General features: G+C 51.5%; 1 protein-coding gene across 4 annotated transcripts in view; it reads right to left on the bottom strand.

Moving 5' to 3' along the window:
• Rbfox3 (RNA binding fox-1 homolog 3) overlaps nt 1-24,202 on the bottom strand; it is a 427,841-nt gene that overhangs the window by 104,924 nt on the left and 298,715 nt on the right. For 3 of the 4 annotated variants that reach the window (XM_034506986.1, XM_034506989.2, XM_034506985.2), the window contains one exon: nt 17,768-17,807. The exons of the other annotated variant lie outside the window; for it this stretch is intronic. The gene's annotated coding sequence lies outside the window, so the exon portion shown is untranslated. The remainder of the gene's footprint in view (nt 1-17,767; nt 17,808-24,202) is intronic. 4 annotated transcript variants of the gene reach the window in all.

Raw genomic sequence — 24,202 nt, 5'->3', positions numbered from 1 at the left:
CTCTCTCCTGAGAGATGCCAACAGTGAGGGGTGAGACCAGAAGATGCTGCTACTGGCTCCGGTCAGGAGAGGCAGGGCCACATGGGATAGGGTAAGCAGAGGAAGCAAGATGGGGCTGTGTAGCTACCGGAGAAGAGGGGAGGGAGGGGAAATCTAGACCCATGAGGTAGGATTTCCTGATCTCTGTGGGCGGCTGTCAGAGAAGCCCAGGAGATCTGGAGTCAGAGGGAGAAGAAGGGCCCCCGGTACAGTGGCCCCAGGAAACAGCTGCTAAATCTTCATTATCAGGCTTTTAAAATGCAGACAGGATGCTCACATTTAAACGGCTTCCATTACTCCAGGGCAAACTTTTAAAACATAATATTTATAGAGAACCTCGTTCAGGTACCCTGTTTGTTCTTTATCTCTCCCGCAATTACTGCTAATTTGGAGGTGCTTTTATCTGGCATCTCTACCCATTGCCAGCCACTTCTGAAGCTACCTCCTGTCTGCCACCAGAAGAGGGTAGAGGTTATCCATTCCATTCTCTGTCCACAGACAGGACAGGAATGTTGTTCTCTCATGCCAGGGGGTCCACTCGCTATGCCTGGACACATGCTCTCTCACACCTTATGCCAAGTCCTTTCAGTCCCGGGTCTTAGTTCTACAGGGCTCCCTGGCTGTCTGAAATCCCAAGTTCCAGCCTTACCAGAGGCTGAGCAATGTGAAGGCTGGGAGGAGAAGCCTCTGTCTGCTCCAGGCTTCAGCCCCACCAACAGCAAAGCTATCCTGATCCTTGTATGACCATGCCTGGCAGGACGTGACTCTAGGAGGTATCCTGGTCACACAGCAGGCTCAACTACCCTGCCTAACAAAAGGCCACCACCAATACCCAACTTCTTTCTTTCTCCCTACATTTTACAGGCTGCTGCCAAGCCCCACCTCCTTTCTAAACCAATGCTGAAAAGACTAAACCTCCTGCCCTCACAGGTATCCCAGTCGAGTGGTACCCCATATCCACACACCAGAGGCACGTATGGAGACACATAGAACTCGGAAGATGATTGGTTGTGGGCACCAGACACGCTGGAGGTGAGGTGGGAGGGGCGAATGCTCTGGACACAGACTCCTGATACGCATGTCCCACTGCCCTGAGCGGTTATGTGGGTGCTAGAGCTGGAAGTGCTGGCTCTTTTCAGCCTTGCCTTCGCTATTGCCCAATGGTGAAATCAAGCAGGCCCAGACAGACGTAAAGCAGCAGAGCTGACCAGCACAGTGCTCTGCTGTTATCCCTAGGGAGCCAGACGGGAGCCAAGCAAGTACTGGAGACTCAGGATTGAGCCATTGGACCTCACCCTAGAGTGATGGAGGAGGCAGGGGCCATTGGATCTCATCCTAGAGTGATGGAGGAGGCTGGGGCCATTGGATCTCATCCTAGAGTGATGGAGGAGGCTGGGGCCATTGGATATCATCCTAGAGTGTGGAGGAGGCTGGGGCGGCACTTTGAGCAGGTGTAACATCATAGGTACTTGAGCAGGATGGAGCTAGTAGTGTGGGGTCTCCCAGGAGTCCCCTAGTCACTAAGGACTTCAACTTAGCCAGAGGACAATGTGGCTGCCTGGGTGTCTTAGGCATGTGGTCCACTTGAGGACAGGATTTCTACCCCAAGGAATAAAGAGAGGCCACAGAGACTAGAGAACATGTGGTGTCGGTGGGCTGTGGACACCTAGAGAACCTAGGGTGGAGGCGGATTGGTGGAAGGAGAGACAAGGGACAGGGAGAACTCACGGGCACTTAGGCCTGGGCTGAGCCCAGCAAAGTTCCCCCAAGGAGGAAGGCTGGTGTCTCTAGTGGATGAGAGCACAGGTCTCCCAGCTGAATCCGTGTGAGCCAGAAGGCAGAGTGCTACCTCATTGCCAGTCCAGATGTGTTGGTGGAAGCCGTCGTTCCCATTGCACTGAGCATGTCACATGCAGAACATCCTGAGTCCCTGCCTAGGCTTCATGTTGGCACTAATGTCATTTAACAGATGAGCAACCCAAGGCTCAGAGAGGCCTGGTGACTCACTTAATGTCACACAGCTACTGACTGGCAGAGAAAGACCCTTGTTCAACCCCGAGATAAAAGGCAATGACTCACTATCTATACCTAGGCAGCATCACCACTCCAATCTTCTGTCTCTCCTCCTTGGTGGGAGCCTTCCTGCAGGAGACTCCAGGTCTCCAAAGATGGGGATGCTCCCAAAACACGCAGAAGACTCCAATGGAAGACCTTCCTCACAAAGCACCAGGGAGTTTCTGCACCCTCCTGTACCAGGGAACTACCACCGCCATGCTGAGTGAGGTACCACATGCCAGGCACCCTCCAGACATCCATGCCTAGCTATTCAGAGCCTTCACTCATCTTTGCACATGTCACACATAGGGTAGGAATTGTCACATTGTTAACTTTGAAATGGAAACAGCAATGTTTCCCCTGATACTCTTGAAATTTTGCTTCCATTGGGTAGGAAGACATGGTCACCAGGTGACCTGAGCCACAGGGAAGCTAGGGATGGAAGAGCTGGACAGGTGTGGCTGTTATATGCAGCAGCACGTCACGAATACTCTGCTTGGGCTCCATCCTGATTCATTTCATCCATCCATCCATCTATTCATCTGTCCATCCATCCATTCATCCATCTGTCTATCCATCCATCCATCCATCCATCTGTTCATCCATCCATCTGTCCATCCATCTGTCCATTCGTCTGTCTGTCTGTCCAGTCATTCACCCATTCATTCATCCATCCATCTGTCTGTCCACCCATCCATCTGTTCACCCATCATCCATCTTTTTCAGTGTTTGAGTTTCCGGGAGCCCTATCCAAGCAGAGACACAATACGGCACCAGGAATAAAACCTAGTCAAGGTTGTTCAGAGCCCTTGGTGGAGGGAATGGAGGAGTGGTAGTCAGGGGAACTTCCTGAAGGTAGGGAACACCTATGCCAAAGGCCCTATGTCTCCCTGCCTGAGAGCTCTCCCTGAAGGAAGATGGGAGCTGTTAGGATAGAGATGAGAGAGAGAGAGAGAGAGAGAGAGAGAGAGAGAGAGAGAGAGAGAGAGAGAATGAATGAGAATGAATCAGCCTTAATCCTGGAACAGCTCAGACCTTGGGATCTATTGGGTGGGACAAGATCCCTGAGTTGAACAGGGAGGAATCTGGCTCTCATTCACAGTTAGACTGCAGTCAGGTAGACAGAGCTGGGGCAGGAGGGGAGGGAGGGGAGGGGACGAGAGAGGCAGCAGTGGGGAGAAGGAGGGAGCTCCAGCCTGTATGTAGTACAGCATGGGCCAGAGCTGAAGAGCTGGGCTCAGCAAGTCACGGCGACTCCCCAAGAGCTTGTGTCCTGTGAACCTCAGGATAAGGAAAGACTGGTCTTTGGGGACATGGACAACATCTAGGGAGCCAGGTGGGAGAGGTCTGGGAGGTCAGCTGGATAACATGAAGTTGGGGTCCCTAAGGGGTCTGATGGGGAGCAGCAGCACTGGGTGACCTTTCCTACATTGGGTTTGGCTGAGGTTGCCTAGGGAGAGAGGGAAGTGACCGGGTCTTCTACTTTGCAAGGCTCCCAGTGCCAGACTGAGGGTGGAGCCACGTGCAGCAGGAAGCTGAGGAGGGAGACTTTTCCGATCAGGATCCACCCCTTCCTAAAATAGCCTGGACATTTCAGTGAAGGAACACTTAGCATGTTCCCCACCGCCAGGCAGAGGGTATGCAAGGACAGAGAACCCTGGCTGGGGGTGGAGGGTCCTCGTAGTAGCATCCAGTTAAGCCAGACCAGCCTATGAGTCTAAGAGTTAAGGCAACATAGAGCCCTTCTCAGGGTTTCCCCGGCAGCCTGGAGCAGCATCCTGCAAGTGGACCCCAGCCTGAGGGAGATGTGCCCTGTCCCTTCCTCCAAAGCCATGGGAAGGACCTGCCTACTGTCCAGGCACGCTCAGGGCAGGCAGAGGGGAATAGGTCCGTCCTGTCTGCTTGGCTATCGGGTGTCTGAGAATGGCCTTGAAGTGGATAAAGGCTCCCCCCACAAGGGACGTTCTCAGCAGAATTATTGAACTTCATAAGGGTGGGATAACTCCAAGGCCACGGGCACACCCACTGGTGGTGATCCTGCCCCAAGTGAAATGCAGCCGGTGAGGCTTGGTGGAGGGCGGTCCTGGTGTCACCATCTGTGAGGCTGACCACAGCCACAGACTCCTGGGGGAGTCTCAATGGGGGAGCCATTGCTAGGTCCCTCCTGCAGCTGCCATAGCCTCTGCTGATTTGCCACCCCATAATCCTCTCCTTGGCCAAAAGGCACGGGGCCAACCAAGAGAGGAGGAGAGGGTGTATGCTGAGTGAGGTCTCTTCCCTCTCCAGGGCTGACCTCCCAGGTCTCTGGGCTCAGAGAGCTGAGGTGCTGGAGTAGGGCTCAGGAGGCCCCCGTGATTCCTTCTGGATCCCGTTTCCCTACCTGTTTCTGCCGTTCAAAGACAGGAGCAGTACACAGAGTAGAAACGGCTGGCTGGGGTAATGTGAGTGTTCCATCCGAAGCTTAGGATGGGGGTTTGCCCTAGGTCTTCCTTAAGGCCAGGCAAGGGAGGCACCCAGAGATCGGTAGGGTACTGCAACCTACCTCTGTGGGGCACTTCCAGACACTGACCCCGTCAGAGACGCTGGGCTCTGAGGCAGCCAGTGCTTTCTGTCTGGGGATCCTCTGACCCTGGCACCCCTTGCCTGCACTGGGCTTGGTGAGGCTGGAACAGATTATAGGAAGCTTAGCTGGAGAGGCATATAGGACTATACACTCTGTTCTCCCTTATTTCAACCCCAGACCTGCCCTGGAATGGAGAAAGCAACTCAGCCATTCACGCTTGGTACATACCCAAAAATACATCATCATTTTGGAACCCTGGCTCCTGGGGAGGCAGGGAGAAGACCCAACCAGAGGAAGGGTGGTGAGGTAGGTTAGTGGTGGGGGCTCCATCCCTCTCTGGTGCACAGTTTCACTGTCCCCCTGCAGCTGTTTTAGGAAGTCCAGGTCCTGGTCTGTCTTTCTGGTCCCCTCTTCCCTCTCTGCAGCTCAGCCTCATTCTCTGTCCCCAGGCTGTGCAGCTCAGCGTCTGCTCTGGGCTGATTATCAAGTCATTGAAGGTCCTGCCTGGCTTTGCCTATGCTGGTTACTCCTGCCGTCTGGCCCTCTGCTGAGGGCCAGTATGGATCAGCTCCAAGCTTGACACATGGCAGACCCGGGGAAGGGGGCTGGGGTGCTCCCACACCCCACACTCTTGAGGATCTTGAGGATTCTGGGGTGGGGAATATCCAGGAGAAGACTTGTTTGAGGATAGGATGTGTGGGTAAAGGACTGGCTGCTTGTGTTCTGGAGAGCTCTCCTGGTGGAGGCCGTCTGCATGCAGAAGTTACTCCAAACTCTGGGATAAGCTTACCATCACCCTCTAAAAACTGTCTCATGGACGAGCATCTGTGAAGGTGACCAGCACAAGTGTTGCTTTTAAAGGTCTGCACCTTGCACGCACACTGGGAAGACCCAGAGACATGGCTATACATAGCTTGCTCACATGTGCATTAACACAGCCCTTGCATGTGATTCCACGCACACCTTACACACAGTCCCTGCATGTGACTCCATGCACATCAGCATACATGCAGTCTCTTGCATGTGACTCCATATACACCTGCACACACACACGCTCCCTGAACATGGCACCATGCACACCTGTGTACACACAGAACCTGCTGGTGGCTCCATGCATATCATCACAATGTAGTCTTTGCATGGGACTCCATGCATACCTACAAATACACACAGTCCCAGCATGTGGCTTAATGCACATCTTCATACACACAGCACCTGCATATAGTGTCACACACATCTGTACACACACAGTCCCTGCACACGGCTCCATGCACACTGGCATTTGCACAGCATATGCCTGCATATACACATCTGTACAGAGGCATTGATCCCTCCCTCCTGTACTCAGCTGCATACCCGCCCCCCCCCGCCACATTCAGTCTCATAAGCCTTTACATACTTACACTCCACCCCAAACACAAACTAAGATAGGACATACATTGGAGTTAATCCCTAGGGACAGACTACTCCCCCACCAGCCATGGCCAGTGGCAGCGGGACCCTGCACCAGAGCCCTAATATGTGGGCCAGGCAATGCCATTTGCCACAAATTCAATCCACAGCCTTCCAGAATGGTGGTGTCAGAGTGGGGGAGGGTACGTAGCCTTGATCAGAAGGCCAGCGGCTATGAATAAATAATGTTAGGGAGGAGAGATCGGAGGATGCTCCCCTCACTGGGGTCTAGAGAGGAAAGCTCAGGCCTGCCATGACCCCCCTGGACCACAGACACACTCCAAACTCAGCTGCTATGCCGCAGTGCCCCTCCAGCACAGCAATAAAGCACACAGCGTTCTCAATAATTCAGCAGCCAGAGAGGAACGTGGGCAGGAGGATGCACCTCAGCAGAGGGTGGGGTGGGGACACAGCCCTGTGCCCTGCCAGTGCTGTCTGACTCCTGATTTAAAGTGGCAGGCAGATTCTTCCTTTCCCAGCAAGTACCATATGGCAGCCACCGAGGTGTGACCTGCTCTCACAAGCCTGTATCCACCCTGCCCCTCCCCTCCCCTCTCCTCATCTCCCCTTCCCTCCCTTTCCCTCCCCTCCACTCCCCTCCTCTCCCTTCACCTCCCCTCTCCTCCCAGGACAATAGAATTCCTGTGTAGCTCCCACCCTCAGCTGAGGCCTGAGGATGGGAGAGATCTCCTCCTCCCTGTAGTCTGAGCCCTGTACCCACCCTGTACAGCCCTGTTGATTATACCCGAGGCTGAAGGTACTATCCTTTCTCTCCCCAGCCTGCCTGCAGTGTCCCAGGGAAAGTCTCTGGTTTGCTAAGTCCTGTTCTGCTCTGAGAAGCTTTTCTACTCTTAGTCATTCTCCTTGTTGTGAACGGGAGCGTCCACTTCATTTGTATTCTGGGCTGTGAGGCACCCCCACCCCCACCCAGCCCTCAGATATATACTCTAAGTGAGCCCACCGCTCGGCTGATGAGTCTGAACACACCCTATGCACGTCATGTCTTGTCAAAGAAAGCCTGTGTCAGGGTCAGCTACCTGTGCTCACGTGATCATATATGGTGCTTATCTGCACGAAGATGCCCAGAACTGTCAACCATACCCAGGTTGGGGGGGGGGGAATGGTATCTGGTGACACCGACTGGGCTGACTTTCTCACAGTGAGTCTCAGATCTCCCTACAGTATTCACCCAAGCAGGTTTTTTTTTTTTTTTTTTTTTTTTTGACCTGAGAACCAGATTTTACATCTATTCTTATCACGTTTGGCAAAATTTCATCTCTGCTCCTGTAATGCCTACGGAATGTTTACACAATCACTGACATGCATTGAGTCCAGGATGGGGCGGAGAGCAAAGCCCTGCCTCACATGATCAAAGGTACCCCAGGAACCAGGCTGCTGCCACTCAAGCCGCTCAGATCACATCCAGTCTCAGCTCCACGCAGTGCGGTTAAAAGCGGCCATCGGCGAGCCGCTCCAGGCTCTGTGGGATCGACCTGGACTCTCTGAAGTCAGCATCCCTCTCAGACAGCTCTGACGCATGGTGCTTGTCGGGATCCCTTGACACTGATGGCGCTGTGTGTGCTTGGTCAGTCACCTATGCTGCACGCTGCCCCTGTGCCCCAAATCTGCCACGAGAAAGACGGGTATGCTCATGAACTCCAGCCTCTCCCCCGACATTGCAGTGTGGACGGCTTTGCTGTGCCGGTCCAGATGGAACCGGGGTCCTCTGCGGCCAGTGAGTCTGTCTAAGAGACAAAGATCTTCTGTAGTGTTACCAAGGGCAGGAGCTCAGATTCACTGGGTCCTTTTCACAGACTGGCCAGTAGGTATCATAGCACAAGCGCTAATCCTGACTGGGAACCAGTACCACCCAAGCACCCAGGCAGATTAAACTTCCTCTTGGGAGTCATCCTGTACTGGGAGCAGAAGTCAGCAAAGCAGGTGCGAGCTCAGAGACAGGAGGGGGGTCTTTGAGAGGTCAGAGGTTAAGCCCTAGAGGACAGACCAGGTGAATGGAGGGACAGAGAAGGGGAGGGGAGGGTGGGTGAGGAGAGGGGCCATAGGACAATGACAGGGCTTAGGAAGACAGGGAGGGGTGGAAGAATAAGGACAGAGCTGAGTAGACAGGAGAGTGGGTGAGAGGACAGGGGAGGGGGTGAGGGGGCAGGGGAGGGGTGAGGAAACAGGAGGGGTGAGGCCTATGGTGCTTTTGGGACTCGGGCCCTAACTGCGCGCAGCGGCTAGGGTGTGCCTTTTAATGGGTTCTACTTTAGCCCTTCCCAGGCTCTCCTTGGGCACGGTAAGGTGGGAGTCTTCTCCATGACCAGCCTAGGTTGTAGGTACAGATGCCCAAAGCAGAAAGTGGGGGTACTCAGGCAGTCCTCGAACATGCCCTTTGATGTCCCGGTGAGAGAGGAAGCACCCAAGGTGGGGCAGGCTGAGCTCAGTTTGATATCCCTCAACGATGCATGGAGCATGGAGAGCCTGGTACCACAGCACTGACTGGTGAGTGAACACTTTGGCCTCAATCACCGGTCGAGTGACAATGCCCACTATGCAGACCTCCGAGGAACCCAGACAAGACAGTAGACATCTCATAGAAGGCTGCCTGAGCGGGAGGCACAGGGGAGGGGTAGCCTGGCTGGTAGGGGCTCACAACTTCCTGCCTTTCTCTCCTTGGAGCAGGCGGGCAGCTCTGAGAGTGATGTCCTGGTATCCTGCTCTTGCACCATGACCCACCCACAGCTCGACCGGTATCAATTACTCTGCCTGAGCAGAGCGCGCCCTGACAAGCCTAGACTCCAACTGTAATTAATACTCCGGGGAGAACACAGGCTGGTTTTGCAGCCCTCCACACATCTGCACAGCCTTGTCCTGTCCCGCCCCAAATCCTGCCTCTCATGTTACAGCTCCTTCCATGGATGGCACAAACCTTTCAGCTGGGGACCCGCAGGAAGTGTGTGTGTGTGTGTGTGTGTGTCACACACAAGGGACTCTCTCCATGTTCTGTGGTGCAGAACTGTGAAGCGGGAGCTGATTTTCCAACCAGAAGTACCCAAAGTGTATTGCTGATATGGCAGAATGTTGGGTGCTGGGGTCAGGCGCAATCAGAGTTGGAGTTAACCCTTTGCCACCTACTCACCTATTTGGAGATCATTCACTAGAAAAAATTATCTCTGTCTTTGTATGTCTCTGTCTGTCTGTCTTTCTCTTACACACACACACACACACACACACACACACACACACACACACACCACATCTGATATGACTTCCATCAGCAGAAGTCTGGGTAGTGGAGATATCTCTCAAAGGGGCATCGGCCAGAATGCACAGGAAGCCTGAGCCTCCGAATCCTTCTGATCTACCAGCTCCTTCTACATGGCAGGGTGCAGAAACTGCAGCCAAGAAGTCCACAATCACCACTGCTCAGGGACATGCTTGGCATGGAAGAAAGTGTAGCTGAAGGGAGCTGGGCTGACTCCAAGCCCCTAGTTGGCTGGCAATGTTGTGTCCAGAGAAAGAGTCAAGAGGGAAGCTTCAGCTTTACCCACTCAGATGAGGCCAGTGTGGGGGCTGCCTTTGGAGGCTTGGATGCCTAGCCTCCAGTGCATCCTACTCAACCATGTTTATGGGGGAGGGGTGGCTGGGGGTTCGCTGACTGTGGTATTCACTCATTCCCTCTCCTCTCCTCCCCTCTTCCATCTCCTCTCCCCTCCCCTCTCTTCCCTCCTCTCCCCTCCCTTCTCTCCTCTCCTCTGCTCTCCTCTCCCCTCCTAACCCTTCCCCTCCCCTCCCCTCTCCTCTCTTATTCTTCACAGACAAGATTCTCCCATAGAAGACGGTATATGACATGCCTCTTGTGAGGTTATGCATCCCAAGGCTGCAGTGTTCCATTGCTGTCCTCATAGCGAAGAAAGCAGAGGTGTTGGCTTCCACTCTGGGGCCTCAAGCCTCAAGCCCCAAGTGCTCTGAAAGCAACATGGTCTGTCTTTTCAGACAACCCCATTCTTCCTATCCTAGGGGACGTGGAGACCAGGACAGGCATGTGCCTGGCACTCCTGGGTCTGTGCATGTTCACATGCACATGTATGCACCCTCCAAAGGGCCATGTAGTCACGTCACAAGTAGATCCAAGTGTGAGAAGGAAATCTTCCCTTTATAGGCAGAGTAGAGAGACAAGGATGCCTGTCGCCTCCTGCATGAAGTGATACCAACTAACCGTCTCCAGCTATGCAGAGTAAGGAATGGGAGATTCGGGATCCTCACTGTCCTGAGAGAGTTTTAAAACATAGTACAGGGGTCCTGAGTAGAGATTAGCACTTGCACTAGGTTGAGGAAGCAGAGCTGCCTGAAGCTGCAGGACAGGACACTGGCAAAGACAGTACTGGCCAGAGGAGAAGTCCTAGAGACTGGCTTCATCCAGCACCCAACGAAGACTCCCCACGACCACCTGAGAGAGCCCAGCACTCATGTGGGGCAAGAACAGTCGGCTGAGAGGTAAGGCGCTTTATAGTTCCCGAGGCCCTAGTAGCAGGAATGATTAGAACCAGAATCATCTCTGAGCCACAGACAATCTGAGAATAGGAACTGCCGGGTCAAAGGTCAAGGACCAAGGGTCAAGTCATTTTTTAGTCACTTAACTGTACCCAGAACAAGGCTTAGGGATACGTACAGGAATATGCCGCTGGACTCTGATGGTAGTACCCACCTCCCGTTGAGGTAAAACGGACAGCATCCAACGTCTAATTAAAAATTACCAGGTTTGGCGGTAGACAGATGGTTCAGCAGTTATGGGCACAGGCTGCTCTCCCAGAGGTCTTAGGTTTGTCTTGTAGCACCCACATAACAACCTCCAACTGTCTGTAACCCCAGCTCTAGGGGATCTGATCCCCTCTTCTGTCCTTCATGGACACCAGGCACATACATAGTGCATAGACATATGTGCAGGCAAAACACCTATATACAAAAAATAAAATTTATTAAAATAATTGTCAGGTATGAAAAGAGGCAGTGAGTAGCCCCTGAGATGAGGAAAGGTTGGGACTGAGACAAAGATATTAAAACAGGTATTATATACTGTATTCCGTTAGATAATCAGGTAGAGAAGTTATTATAATTTTTTTTAAACAACCCACAGTAACTTCAGTCCTAAAAGCTGTAATACCTGAAAGGTAACAAATATCCTGGATGGACTAGTGACATCAGCAACACCGTGGGGAGAAGGAAGAACAATGTCTCAGAGCCAGATAGGATGGAACGAGCTAAGAGCGTGTTCTTGTGCAGCAAGCAGGTGGAGACCATCGCAGAAATCCAAACTGGCCCATATGCAGAGGAATGCTGATGGTGACCTGCTCAGCTCTAGTCGATACATCTACAACACAACCCTTACATCTAAGGCTCAGGGGACAGAAAGTCTGTTAGAGTCAGAGGACCAGGATGCCGGCTGCCAGACACGAGGCAGGAAATCTGCAGGCATGAAATCGCAACAATGTGGCTAACTAGACAAGACCTGACAACAACCGTGGGCTGGCAAGCCAGCAAGCATGGATGGACCTCTCACAGCACCCCACCCCTAGAAGAAGAGCTACACTCAATTAGTGGAGAGGGAGAGAGGGGGGAGGGAGGAATGGAAGGAGGGAGGGAAGGAGGGGAGGAAGAGAATGAATTAGTCTTCCCCAGGGACAGGCTCCCTAATTGTTTATCCAATATCATGTGGGCAGCCCTAAACACACCGACATACAAGCAACTGTAACTCAGTGGGTCTCCGAAAGGGACAGAGGATAGAAAGGATGAATATTTGAGAGGAAATGGTGAATATGTTTTCAGATTTAACAAGAAATGCAAATGCAGGGCTGGAGGGAGGCCCAGAGGACAAACTGCTTGCTATAGTTACCGATCAACCTCAGGTCACTGCCCAGGACCAAGGTCAAAGGAGAGAGGAGATGCCTCTGCACAGGTGTTGTAGTTTTTACGCCCCCTACCACCATCTCCACACACAATAACAACAAGCAGAATAAAAAAAAAAAATTCAAACCCACAAGCCCAAGAAGCTTTACAAACCAAAGTCCAGGACACCAGGAGAAAAAAGACACTTAAGTAAGTCACAGTAAAAATCACTCTGAACTAGTCATATTGAATATCTTCAAAGCAGCCAGGGAGGGGCAGCAAGATGGCTCAGTGGGTGAAGGTGCTTGATGCTAATCTGATTACCTGAGTTCAACCCCCAGAACCTACATGGCAGAAGGAGGAAGCCAGTTCCCCACAGGTGTTCTCTGATCTCCACATCCAAGCTATGGCATGTGTGCCACCTCACTCCGAAAAAAACAAATAAAAGTAATTAAGGTATTTTAGGGTTGGAGGGATGGCTCAGTGGGTTAGAGAACTTGGTGTTCTTACAGAAGGAAGGACAGTTCAGTTGCCAGCACCTATATTGAGCAGCTCACAGCCACCTGTAACTCTAGCCCCCGGGGATCTGACACCCTCTTCTGGCATCTGAAAGCACCTGAATGCACCTGGCATACACTCTGCATATACATATACACGAAAATAGTATTTTTAAAAGTTATTCAGAGAAGAAAGATACACTATAAGCCGAGGGAATGGTATGGTCGTGGCTCACGGGAACACCCCTCCTCCCCAAGCAGAAGGCCCTGTGGCAGTGAGGAGCAGCAGCCTCGAGTCTGTACTTAGGTACAACAGATGAAACGAAGACTTTTTCAGACACTCAATGGACTTTCTCATAGAGAGTCCCAGAAGAGGAACGGCGGCTGAGGTCTACACTGAGACCATGCAGAATCTGAATACACGACGGTCTTAGTCAGTTTCTATCGCTGTGAAGAGATACCGTGACCACAGCAACTCTTATAAGGAAAATATTCAGATGGGGTTCAGAGGTTTAATCCATTAAGCTCGTGGTGAGAAGCATGGCAGCATGCAGGCAGATGTGGAGAGGCAGGCACGGAGAGGTAGCTGAGAGTTCCACATCTGGATTAGCAGGCAGCAAGAAGAGAAAGACTCTGGGCCTGGTTTGAGCATCTGAAGTCTCAAAGCCCGCCTCCAGTGACACACTTCCTCCAATAAGGCCACGCCTCCTAAGAGTGCCACTTCTTATGAGTCTATAGGGATCATTTTCTTTCCTACCACCCCAGAGTCTCTTCTGTTCACCAAAACCCTGACCACTTAAGCAAAAGCTAACACAGTGAGCATAGAGCTCACTGCAGAGTCTACGGTTACAGAGGCATGGAGGTCCCCGGAAGCCAGAAAGCATCCTGGCGTAAGGTGCTTAGGCTGCTGAGCGATTTGGGTTTAAACTCTGGAAAGCAGACTGCAGAGCACACAGACACACACAATAGACTCCGGAGTGGAAATGCTTGCCGAAAGGGAGGAGCAAGGAGCTTCGTGGAGGAAGCCTAAGCCGAGGTAAGAACGGATCACTGAAGCAACACAAAGGGACACAGCAATGACAAGGAAACGAAGAATAAGCATGAAAATAAAGACAATAGAATAATGGTTTCAAATAAAGTCACACAGATGTTTGAAAGTCAGCCGATGGAACACACTGAGTTAACAAGCCGAGAGAGAAGCCACACTGGGTTACCGCTGTAGGCACGGGGAAGAATGTACAGTATTCCACAATGACAAATCTGGGGCTGGGGGGCTGGAGAGATTCAGAGATTAAGAGCACTGACTGTTCCTGCAGGAGACTCAGGTTCGATTCTCAGCACCTATAGGGTAGCTCTGAGTCCAGTCAGTCCTGGGGGATCTGACCCCTCTTCTGGCTTTCATGGGCACCAGGCACACATACTGTTGCTGCACAGATATATGTGTAGGATATATATAACCTTAAAATCAATTGGCTTAAACAGGTGGTTCAGAGGTCAAAGGGTAAAGGGCATTTTGCTATCAAGCCTCATGACCTGAGTTTAATTCCTGGGATTCACATACTTCAGGGAGAGAAGTGACTCAGTGAGTGGTCAGTCCTCTGAGCTCCATTCACCTGTGTGTCCTAGAATGTACATGCATGCCCTCCACTAGACAAACAAACAACACCACCACCAATAATAAACCTCCAGCAAGTCTGTACGAGGCAGGAAGTAGGAGCGGATATCGAACACTCTGACTAACAGGAGGTTTTAAGACCCAAAGTGACGCAAGCCCGTCAGCTCTCCTTCTGTTCAGACCTACACTGCATCCAGTGTTAAGGACCTCAGACCAGAAAGTGCCATCACTTTCAAATCACAGACCACACCTCCTCCTATATAGAAAGTTACACAGAACCTGTGAGAGGTGACAGGAGCCAGCAGCGAGAGAGTCCAGCAAGGCTGCAGGACACAAGATCAATACATGAAGCACAGAAGAATCTGATCTCTGTGCCGCCACTGCAGCTGCCAGAGCTGAAATGGAAAAAGCCACTGAGGTAGCAAAGAGAAGTAAGACTTGTGGGAGTGGGTCTGCGGGACACACATGGGCGCCAAGGACTGCACTGCTGGGGAGAGACGGAGGACCAGCGTTCCACCTGTGGGGACAGACCCTTGGGTCAGACACAGGGAACTCACTGATGTCAGTGATCCAGGGCGAGCCTGCTTGAAATCCTAGCAGGGTGGGTTTGTTTTTTTTTTTTTAAACAGAATTTACATACTAGCTCTAAAATTCACATGGAAATGTGAAGTGTCTACAATAGTCAATACAACTTTAAAAGTTGTTAGATAGGCTCACACAAGGCCATATTTTTTGCAAATACACAATATCCTTTAAACATAATCCACCCCCCCCCCCATTCCCTGCTACCCTACCACTACATCCCAGTAGGCCACTTTATCTTCTTAATTTACATTTATTTATTATTTATTTACTGCTGGACATGGTGAGGCCAGCTTGGTCTACACAGAGAGTTCTAGGACAACCAAGGCTACATAGTGAGACCCTATCTCAAAAAGTTTTATTTTTGTGTGTGTGTGTGTGTGAATGTGCACGCACAAGTGTGCGTACGTGTGAATGCGTTTGCACGTAGGAGCTCCCGTGGAGGTCAGAGGACAACTTACAGGAGTTGCTTCTCCTAGCACACGGGTCCTGGGGATAGAACACAAGGAGTCAGGCTTGGTGGCAGTGCCTGAGTCCACCGAGCCATCTGACAGGCTCTTCCTTTTGCTTTTCTGGCACCTGAAAACGTATGATTTAATTTCTGTACAAAACCCAGGACTCATGAATAAAAGAAAAAAAGAAAAGAAAAAAAACCATAGCGTATTTACCTTTCAGAGCCTCACTTAATTTACTCAAAGTGATTATTTCCACAACTTTTTTGTTCATTTGCTGAGACAGGGTCTCACTCTATAACTCAGTCTGGATTTGAATATGTTATCCTCCTGCCTCAGCCTCATAGGCACTGAGATTGCAGGGCTGTGCCACCAGGCCTGGTGCCAATACAACTTTGACCAAGATCAAAGAACAGGAACATGACTTGAACTTAGGACATCTTATAAAGCACTGTCCAGCCTGAGAAGCCGGAGCCACAGGAGGAAGGCTCCCTGACTCCATTCTGACTAAAAGCTGATGAGCAGAACTCAGAGTCCACTCCACAGACAACCTGTGTGGCCTGGTGAAGGCCAGCTTCCACAGGGGACTTTTCCTCCTTTGGTAGGATTGACGTAGGAACCAGGGGGATCTTGGGCCAAAATGCAGCCCAGAAGACATTACAAGTTCACCTTAGGAACACATGATGTCCCTGAATCTGATTCAACTGTTTTTGATTCTGACATGCAGACAACATTTAAGGCCTTTGCCACATGCCATCTGCTGAGCTTGAATGCCTGTCGCCTCATGTGGAAATTAATTACTATAGTAACAGTGTCAAGATGTGATTAAACCATAAGGGCTCCACCCTCCTGGGTGGGAGAGAATTAGTAGAATTCTGTAAGGGGGAAGTTGGGGGACTGGGGAGCTGGCTCAGTGGGTGGTATAGTAACTTACAAACAAGAGGACCCAAGTTTGATCCCCTCAGCACCCACATAAAAGCAGGGTGTGGTGGCAACCGACTCTATTCCCTATGTTGGGGAGGCACAGACTTCTGGAGCAAGATGGACAGCCAGACTAGCCAATCACTGAGCACCAGGTTTAATGAGGGACTATCTTAAGAAACAAAGTCAAGAAAGACAGTCCAAGACACTAATGCTGACCTCTGGCCTCCACATGTGCGTTTAGGAATGTGTGTGTCTGAATGTACACATACATACATATGTATAACACACAAACACATCACCAACCCCAAATACAGGGTCAAGTTTCTTCCTTTTCTCTCTTGCCTTTTACATGTTAACACAGCAGTAATTTCCTCACGGGTGTAAGCACCCCAACACTGGATGGTAACCATAACTGTGAACTGCTAAATTTGTCCTTTAAAAAATTTATTTTTATTTTATGTGTCTAAATGTTTGTCTGAAGGTATATATGCATAGCTTGCCTGGTGCCTACAGAGGCCAGCAGAGGGCGCTGGATCTCCTTGAACGGGAGTTGTAAACAATTAGAATTCACCATGTGCATGCTGGGAACTGAACCTGGGTCTTGGGCAAGAACAAGTGCTCTTAACTACTAAGCCATCTCTTCAGCCCCCTCCTCTTTTATGAGACAGGACTTCATGTACCCCAGTTTAGCTTCAAACTCAACAAGCAGCAGAGGATGACCCTGAATTTCTAATTCTCTTGGCTCCATCCCCAAGTCCTAGGACTACGGGTGTGGATCACCATGTGTGGTGTAAGTGCCAGGGATAGACCCCACAGCCACATGCATTGCAGGCAAGTGCTTTGCCTACTGAGCCTCATCCGGGCTTTATCTGTTTTCCTTTTGCATTGTCCAGCACTAGGTATTCTGTGACTGCGGCACCACTGGCTCAGACTCAACCTCAGACCCAAGAGTTCAACAACAGGAAGCCCCGCCCCAGACCCAGGAGCTCGCAAGCAGGAAGCCCCGGCCCCAGGCGCACTAGTGTGTGGTAGAGGGTGGCGTGGGCTGAAAAAAATCACACCTTCTAATTTTGTTCACAACCAATCTTCATCCTTTGGACAGCACCCCTCCCACACTTCCAAGTAAAACTTTTTTTGTAACTCCATGAAGAAGAGGAGTTGCTGGTGGAGGGCGAGCCAAGAAGAGCATCAGGTGATTTAGCCTCTCACAAGGTCCAGTCTCCTAGTGAGGCTTAGCACCTCAAACTGAGCTGGTTTCCATAGTTCCCAGCTCCCTGAGACTAGCTCAGGGAGAGAGTTACAGTGGGATCTAGACTGTGCTGCCCCGGGGATGGGTGGGCACATGCTGAATAACTGGGAGGGGCGGGATGGGGAGTGAATGAGGGGTGGGGCCAGGAAGGACCGGGCATCGGTCTTTGGGCAGGTCGGAGTTGCTTAAGAACAGGCTCCTTGGACCATTGTCCAGCTCTTTTAGGCTTCTCTGCCTTTGAGCCTCCTTCCTCACAAAATTCAAACCTATCTCCCGGGGGACGAGACAGGAGATATCAAAATTTCTCTGCCATCCCCCAATCGTTTCCTCCCTCTAGCCAGTGGGAAACCCCAGCAATTCCTGGCGCTCACCAACCAGCAGTTCCTGAGATGTTCAACATGCTCATATCTGTCAAAAACCATTCAGGAAGAAAAGAGAAAGTCTTTATACCTTTTATTCAGCCAATTTTCCCGGAGGCGCTCTGGGCTCTCTAAGAAAAGAGAAAGAGAAAGCAGAGAGAATTACAATCAGCCTGGCCCTTGTGCATCTGGAAGCTGGTGCTGCTGGCTCCCGGGGGGAGGGGGAGGGAAGGGAGGAAGGGATTGGGGAGGCGGGCGCATCCTCTCCCGGGAGGAGGAAGCCTGCCCAGGTGAGAAGGGTTTCCGCAGCATTTCAAGCTTGGCCGGAAGTCAAGGCATCATTTAACATGCAAAGGGAAACAAGCAGGGGCGTCACCCGCCCTTCCTAAACTTCTGTCTCCCGGGACTCTGGGATGTTTCTGTTTTTCCTTTTCTTTCGTTGCACCCCCGCCCCGCCTCTGCCCTAAGCGATGCTGAGTTTATCCACCAATGCCCACTCTGTGGATGATTAAACAGGATATTGATTCCCAACTTGGGCTTCTATTGCTACAAGGCAACTAGTATGCGTGGTATGAGGAGTATGCCGGTCACTGTCCCTGTGTGAGCGTCTTATGCAAATTAATTCTAATACCTACGAAAGGAAACACAGCTAATACCGCCGCATCCGTGATGTACAAGCAACTATTGCGGGCTTTTTGGAGTTAGGTACAGTTTCTGATAACTTCCATCTGCAGGAATGATTTGGAACTAAAGTCGTGGACTGCACTCATTCACATTACCATCCACGGACCTGTAGCCAAACATTCACAGAGGGAATTTATGGGCTGAGGGGTTCACACCTGTTCTGGTCCCCAACCTTAGCATCTCAGGAGGACACTTGGGAGCTTAGAAACAAGCTGTGTGTGTGTGTGTGCACGCGCCTATATGTGCATGCCTTTATTTATCTGCAAGTGTACACACTGCGAGTTCTTTGCTGCTACGTGTATTTTCCTTGTGTGTTTTTATGAAGACTCAGAATTACCCGTGCACATAGTTTTGGAACACTCGTGATCACAGTCAGGTACACTCATAGCAGTTGGCACCTCGGCTGTTTTCCAAAGCACAATTCAGAGTGCCCACAGTGTCACACTGCCATCTCTACTTCCTGCTTCCAGAATGTTCTCACCTCTTCCAAAAGCCTATTTGTGTGTGTTTTGTTTCTGTTTTAATTTCTATTTATGTGTTTTGGTGTTTTGCCTGCTTGTTTGTATGTACACATGTGTGCAGAGCCCTTGGAGGCCAGAAGAGGGCGTTACGGAACTGGCGTTATGGGTTGTTGTGGGCCACTTGCTCTTCTGCAAACGAAGGAAGTGCTTGGGGCTGAAGAGGAGCCTCTGCTTGTCCAGGGGCCCAGGTCAGTTCCCAGCACCCATCTGTAACTCCAGTTCCAGGGGATCTGGTGTTCTTCTGACCTTCTGAGATATGAGGCATGTGGTGGCTTGGATAGGTTTGCCCCCACAGACTCATGTGTTTGAATGCTTGGCCATAGGGAGTGGCACTATTAGGAGGTGTGGCCTTGTTGGAGGGAGTGTGTCACTGTGTAAGTGGGAGTTGAGGCCTCCTATGCTCAGGTTCCACAGAGCATGGAGGAGAGCCTTCTCCTGGCTGCCTTTGAATCGAAGTGTAGAACTCTCAGCTCCTCCAGCGCCATGCCTGCCTGGATGCTGCCATGCTTCCTGCCTTGATGATAATGGATTGAACCTCTGGAATTGTAAGCCAGCCTCAGTTAAATGATTGCCTTTATAAGAGTTGCCTTGGTTATGGTGTCTCCTCACAACAATGAAACCCTAACTAAAATAAGGCACATATGTGATTGTGTACGTATATGTATAATATGTATATGATGTATATGTATATATTATATATGCAGTCAGACTTCTCATACACACATAATAAAATAAATAATAAAACATTAAAAGGCAGCATGTGTTCTTGTCTACGGAGCCAGCTCTCCAGCCCCTTTAATGTGGATTTTTTTTTTAACTTAGCAGAAATAAGATGAAGTGAAGCACCCCTGGGCTGAAAGGTAGTTGGAATGAGCATCTTTCTTGAGCTCTAGAAAAATCGCCATCATTATCTCTATCCACATTACCATAAAGAGAAGGTGACTGCGGGCATTTATTTTGCATGGGCATGCCTTATCCAGCCCTCTCCACAACCACAGACCGAGGGCCTTTTCTTCCTCTTCCTACTTTTCAAAAGAAAAAACTGAGGTCCAAATCGATATTACACCAGCCCTGTCCTCCACTGTGACCCCACTCCCGCCATGGCCCCGCCCCAAGCACTGTGGCCCCACCCTCAAACACTGTGATCCCACCCCCAAGCACTGTGATCCCACCCCCACTATGGCCCCACCCCCAAGCACTGTGATCCCACCTCCAAGCACTGTGACTCCACCCCAAGCACTGTGGCCCCACCCCAAGCACTGTGACCCCACCCTCAAACACTGTGATCCCACCCCCAAGCACTGTGATCCCACCCCCACTATGGCCCCACCCCCAAGCACTGTGGCTCTATCCCCCAAGCATTGTGACTCCACCCCCAAGCACTGTGGCTCTATCCCCCAAGCATTGTGACTCCACCCCCAAGCACTGTGGCTCTATCCCCCAAACATTGTGACTCCACCCCCAAGCACTGTGGCTCTATCCCCCAAGCATTGTGACTCCACCCCCAAGCACTGTGGCTCTATCCCCCAAGCATTGTGACTCCACCCCCAAGCACTGTGGCCCCACCACAAGCACTGTAACTCTACCCCCACTATGACCTCACCCCCAAACACTGTGGACCTATTCCCCAAGCACTGTGACTCCACCCCAAGCACTGTGACCCCACCCCACTATAGCCCCATCCCCAGGCACTGTGGTTTCACCCCAAAGCCACAGTGGTGTCCACAACCACAAGCACTGCGGCCCCACCTCCAAGCACTGTGACTTCACTCCTAATACTGTGGGGCCCCGCCCCCAAATACTGTGGCCTCTCTTTAGAATGTTGGAAGGAGCACCCTTTTCCATGGGAATCAAGAATGAAAACGGGCTTGGCTGACTCTCTACTGGAGTCTGTAAATCTCCATGGTAACACCTGGCTGTTTCATAAGCAACCCACCTCAGAGTCACAGGCGGGAGGGCTGTGGGCCAAGGGACGGTTGGATTTGAACTAGGCACTGGGAAGGCCATAGCAGAGGAGGTCCACCCAGGTGCCATGGCAAAGGCTGTTTTGGTTCTTGAAGTGTTTTCTGGTTTAAGTGACTCTGTGGAGTAGGTGTGTTAGAAGGCACTTGAAAGACAGCCATCCATGAGATGAATGGATTGAATGGCTCCCACCGATAACGATAGCTGCGTTTTTCAAGTCCCAAGCTAGTCTCAGTGCTGACTGATTTAATTCATAAGGGGACTTGTCCTCCCAACCCAGTATGATTTCCCTCTGTTCACACCAGCCCTGAAGCACAAACATGGCCAGGGAGCTGGGTCTGCAGCCACATCTTGAGAAAAGAAAGGGCCCAGTGCCCCTGCTGGGGCTGTGTGAAGTTAGGACTGACAGGCGAGCTAGGGGTGACAGCCTCCTCTTCCCTGTACCCCCTTCCCTCAGCCAGCATTCCCCCTATACCTGTGCTGATCCCTGGGAGCTCCCCTGACCCTGGGATTGCCCAGAGGGGCAGCATGGTAGAGATGAGCAAGGCAAAGTGGCCGCTGTCCCGGGCCTGACCGTCCAGCTCCCCGCTGTCCCGGGCCTGACCGTCCAGCTCCCCGCTGTCCCGGGCCTGACCGTCCAGCTCCCCGCTGTCCCGGGCCTGACCGTCCAGCTCCCCGCTGTCCTGGGCCTGACCGTCCAGCTCCCTGATGTCCCGGGCCTGACTGCAGAACTGCTAAACATGTCTCATGGCTCTTGCTTAGTCAAAGTAAAATATTTCAAAGCCAACTATTTGGCATATGCATATGGACCCAGGACACCCTGAGAGGCCTGGGCAGGGACCCTTCTGTCTCCCAAAAGCCTCTGCATTTGGAGAGTGGCAGGACTAGAGGGGTAACAGGGAGTCCTGCTGAGCCTAATGCTTGCACCAAATACAGCAGCTGGGTTCATTTTCCTCGTTCCTAGAGATAGCCTGTTTATCTTCTGTCCTTTTGCCAAATCTCCAGAGTCGCAGAATTTCCCATTCTCTCTGGATGCCATGCTGCACAGGCAGGAAGTTGGTCCCTTATAGATCTAGTTTCTGAGTCACACGAGGACACGTCACCCTGGGCTGGGGTCTTGCTGTGTTAGACTGAACGTGGGTTCCACCCTTTCACCACCCTGCTTAGCATATTCCACTTTCTAGCAGGGTTGTATCACTTCAGCCTGCTTGTCTGTCCCACCTGCCTGTTCCTGGGAAGGGAGAGACCAGGATGTAGCCCCATGCACCTCCTTGATCATGTTCCGATGTGTGGACACTAATAAATGACTCAGCCATCCACAAGACTGACAGTTATGGTCATTTTTGCCTCAGTGAATCGGGTCCAAGGGCAGCTGTGAACCCACTGTCCACCAAGTCCCAACAGAGCGAGTCGGAGTCAGCAGGCTTTAGGGTTATACTGACAGACTGTCCCCTGCCAGTGTCTCCAGGTAAATCTGAGGGCTACAGACTTCCAGCTCCCCCTGGGGGAGCCTGGCCAGACAGGAGGCTCCCTGGTGGGCTACCTCTTCAATGAGCTCCGAGTCTTTCCTCTGACCTTTTATCTGCCTCCCCTGCTCATGAGCATGTCCCTCACTGTAGAGGTCACCTCTTAGATGCTCTGGTACAGAGGCTGCTATAGATAGGAGGCAGGAAGTGGATATCTGCTGAGTGAATTACGATGCCTGGGCGGGCAGATGAGTATTTGCCTCTGGAGCCAGAGCCTGTCTCCTATGTTGAATGTGGGATCAGCTACATTCAGAGGAGTGTGCTTTGCCAGTGAGCAGATGCTTCCATAACCTCCCTCTCCACCCAGTCTCCAGTGAGTGCATGCTTCCAGCTCCCCCAACCTCTATCCAGTCTCCAGTGACTATATTCTTCCACCCCCCCCCACATCCATTCAGTCTCCAGTAAGTCCACACTTCCAGCCCCATCCTCCCCATCCAGTCTCCAGGGAACAGATACTTCCAGCTGCCCCCCTTCCAATCCAGTCTCCAGCTTCTGCTTTTTCCCTCCTCTAGGGCTTTTCCTGGAAATAGCCCTGGACACCTGCCCTTTTCTCTATGTCTAACGCCACCTGCAGCACAGAGGCCCCTGGCCAACCAGAGTATTCTTTACCCATAGAGCATTTTGGCTTTTAGAAATGAACCTGGGAGCTGGGCGGTGGTGGCACACGCCTTTAATCCCAGCACTCGGGAGGCAGAGGCAGGCAGATTTCTGAGTTCAAGGCCAGCCTGGTCTACAGAGTGAGTTCCAGGACAGCCAGGGCTACACAGAGAAACCCTGTCTCGAAAAACAAACAAACAAACAAAAAACAGAAAAAGAAAAAGAAAAAAGAAAAAAAAAATAGAAATGAACCTGGGACCTGCTTGCACAACCATCGGAATCAAAGAACATGTCTCTATCAGCAGAACCCGTTTCAGTGTGATCACACGAAGTGACCCACCAGATAAAGGCCCCTGCAAGTTGCAATGTGAAGGATGCCCCCCCAGGCAACTACTTGGCATCTCTGGCACCCTCCTTCCTCCCCAGCTAGGTAGCCACTTGGTGGGTAGAGGGTGGGAGTGTGAAGACCTAGGAGCAGACTAGGTTTGGTATGTCTCCATATCTCCATTGTTTTTCCTGTTAGAATTTCCACATGTGAATTCGAGGGTCATCATTTGACCCACAGGCATGGCTCCCCAGCAAACCCCCCATCAACCTTTGCTTTCAGTTTCTACATGGCCTTAGAGGAACAGCTTGGGCGCCAGCCCCCTTGTTGCACTGGAGCAGAGATACCTGGTACCCTTGGGTGCTGTCCCCTTTGCTGCTCCGAAGTAGATTTACGTGGTACCCTGTGAGTTATTGCAGTTGGCAAGGAGACCCTCCTGCTGGGATGGACCCAGGAGCCTCTACCTTGACTGTCACCAGCTGTTCAACAGGCTTCTCCCTAGTGATCCCAAGCCCTTCTATGTGGACGAGCTGCCTGGAGGCTATAGAAGGCACTTACAACCCTTCTTGTGTGATGCTCTGGATTTTATTAAACGATCCATTTCTGCTTGCTCCCTGAGGGGAACTGGGAGGTGAAGGGAGAAATTTTATAAATAAGAAATTAACCAGGGGTGGCTTAACTACAACTTTGGATGACGGTGATGGGGGACCACGTTGACCCACGGGCCATTTTCTTTTTCTTCCGAGGAGAAATTCACCTGTAGATAGCTGGAAGCAGGTTTGGAGGGGGAAGGGGAGTGGGGAAAGGAGAAATGGGAGGGATGGGAGGGGAAGGAGAGAGAAGAGAGGAGGGGAGGGAGACAGACAGAGTGGGAGGGCATGGGAGGTCCCTCACTTGCGGCCCCGTGCCAC

The sequence above is a fragment of the Arvicanthis niloticus genome, chromosome 6, assembly GCF_011762505.2.
Source record: "Arvicanthis niloticus isolate mArvNil1 chromosome 6, mArvNil1.pat.X, whole genome shotgun sequence".
Taxonomy (NCBI): domain Eukaryota; kingdom Metazoa; phylum Chordata; class Mammalia; order Rodentia; family Muridae; genus Arvicanthis; species Arvicanthis niloticus.
This window is presented reverse-complemented; position numbering and strand designations above follow the sequence as displayed.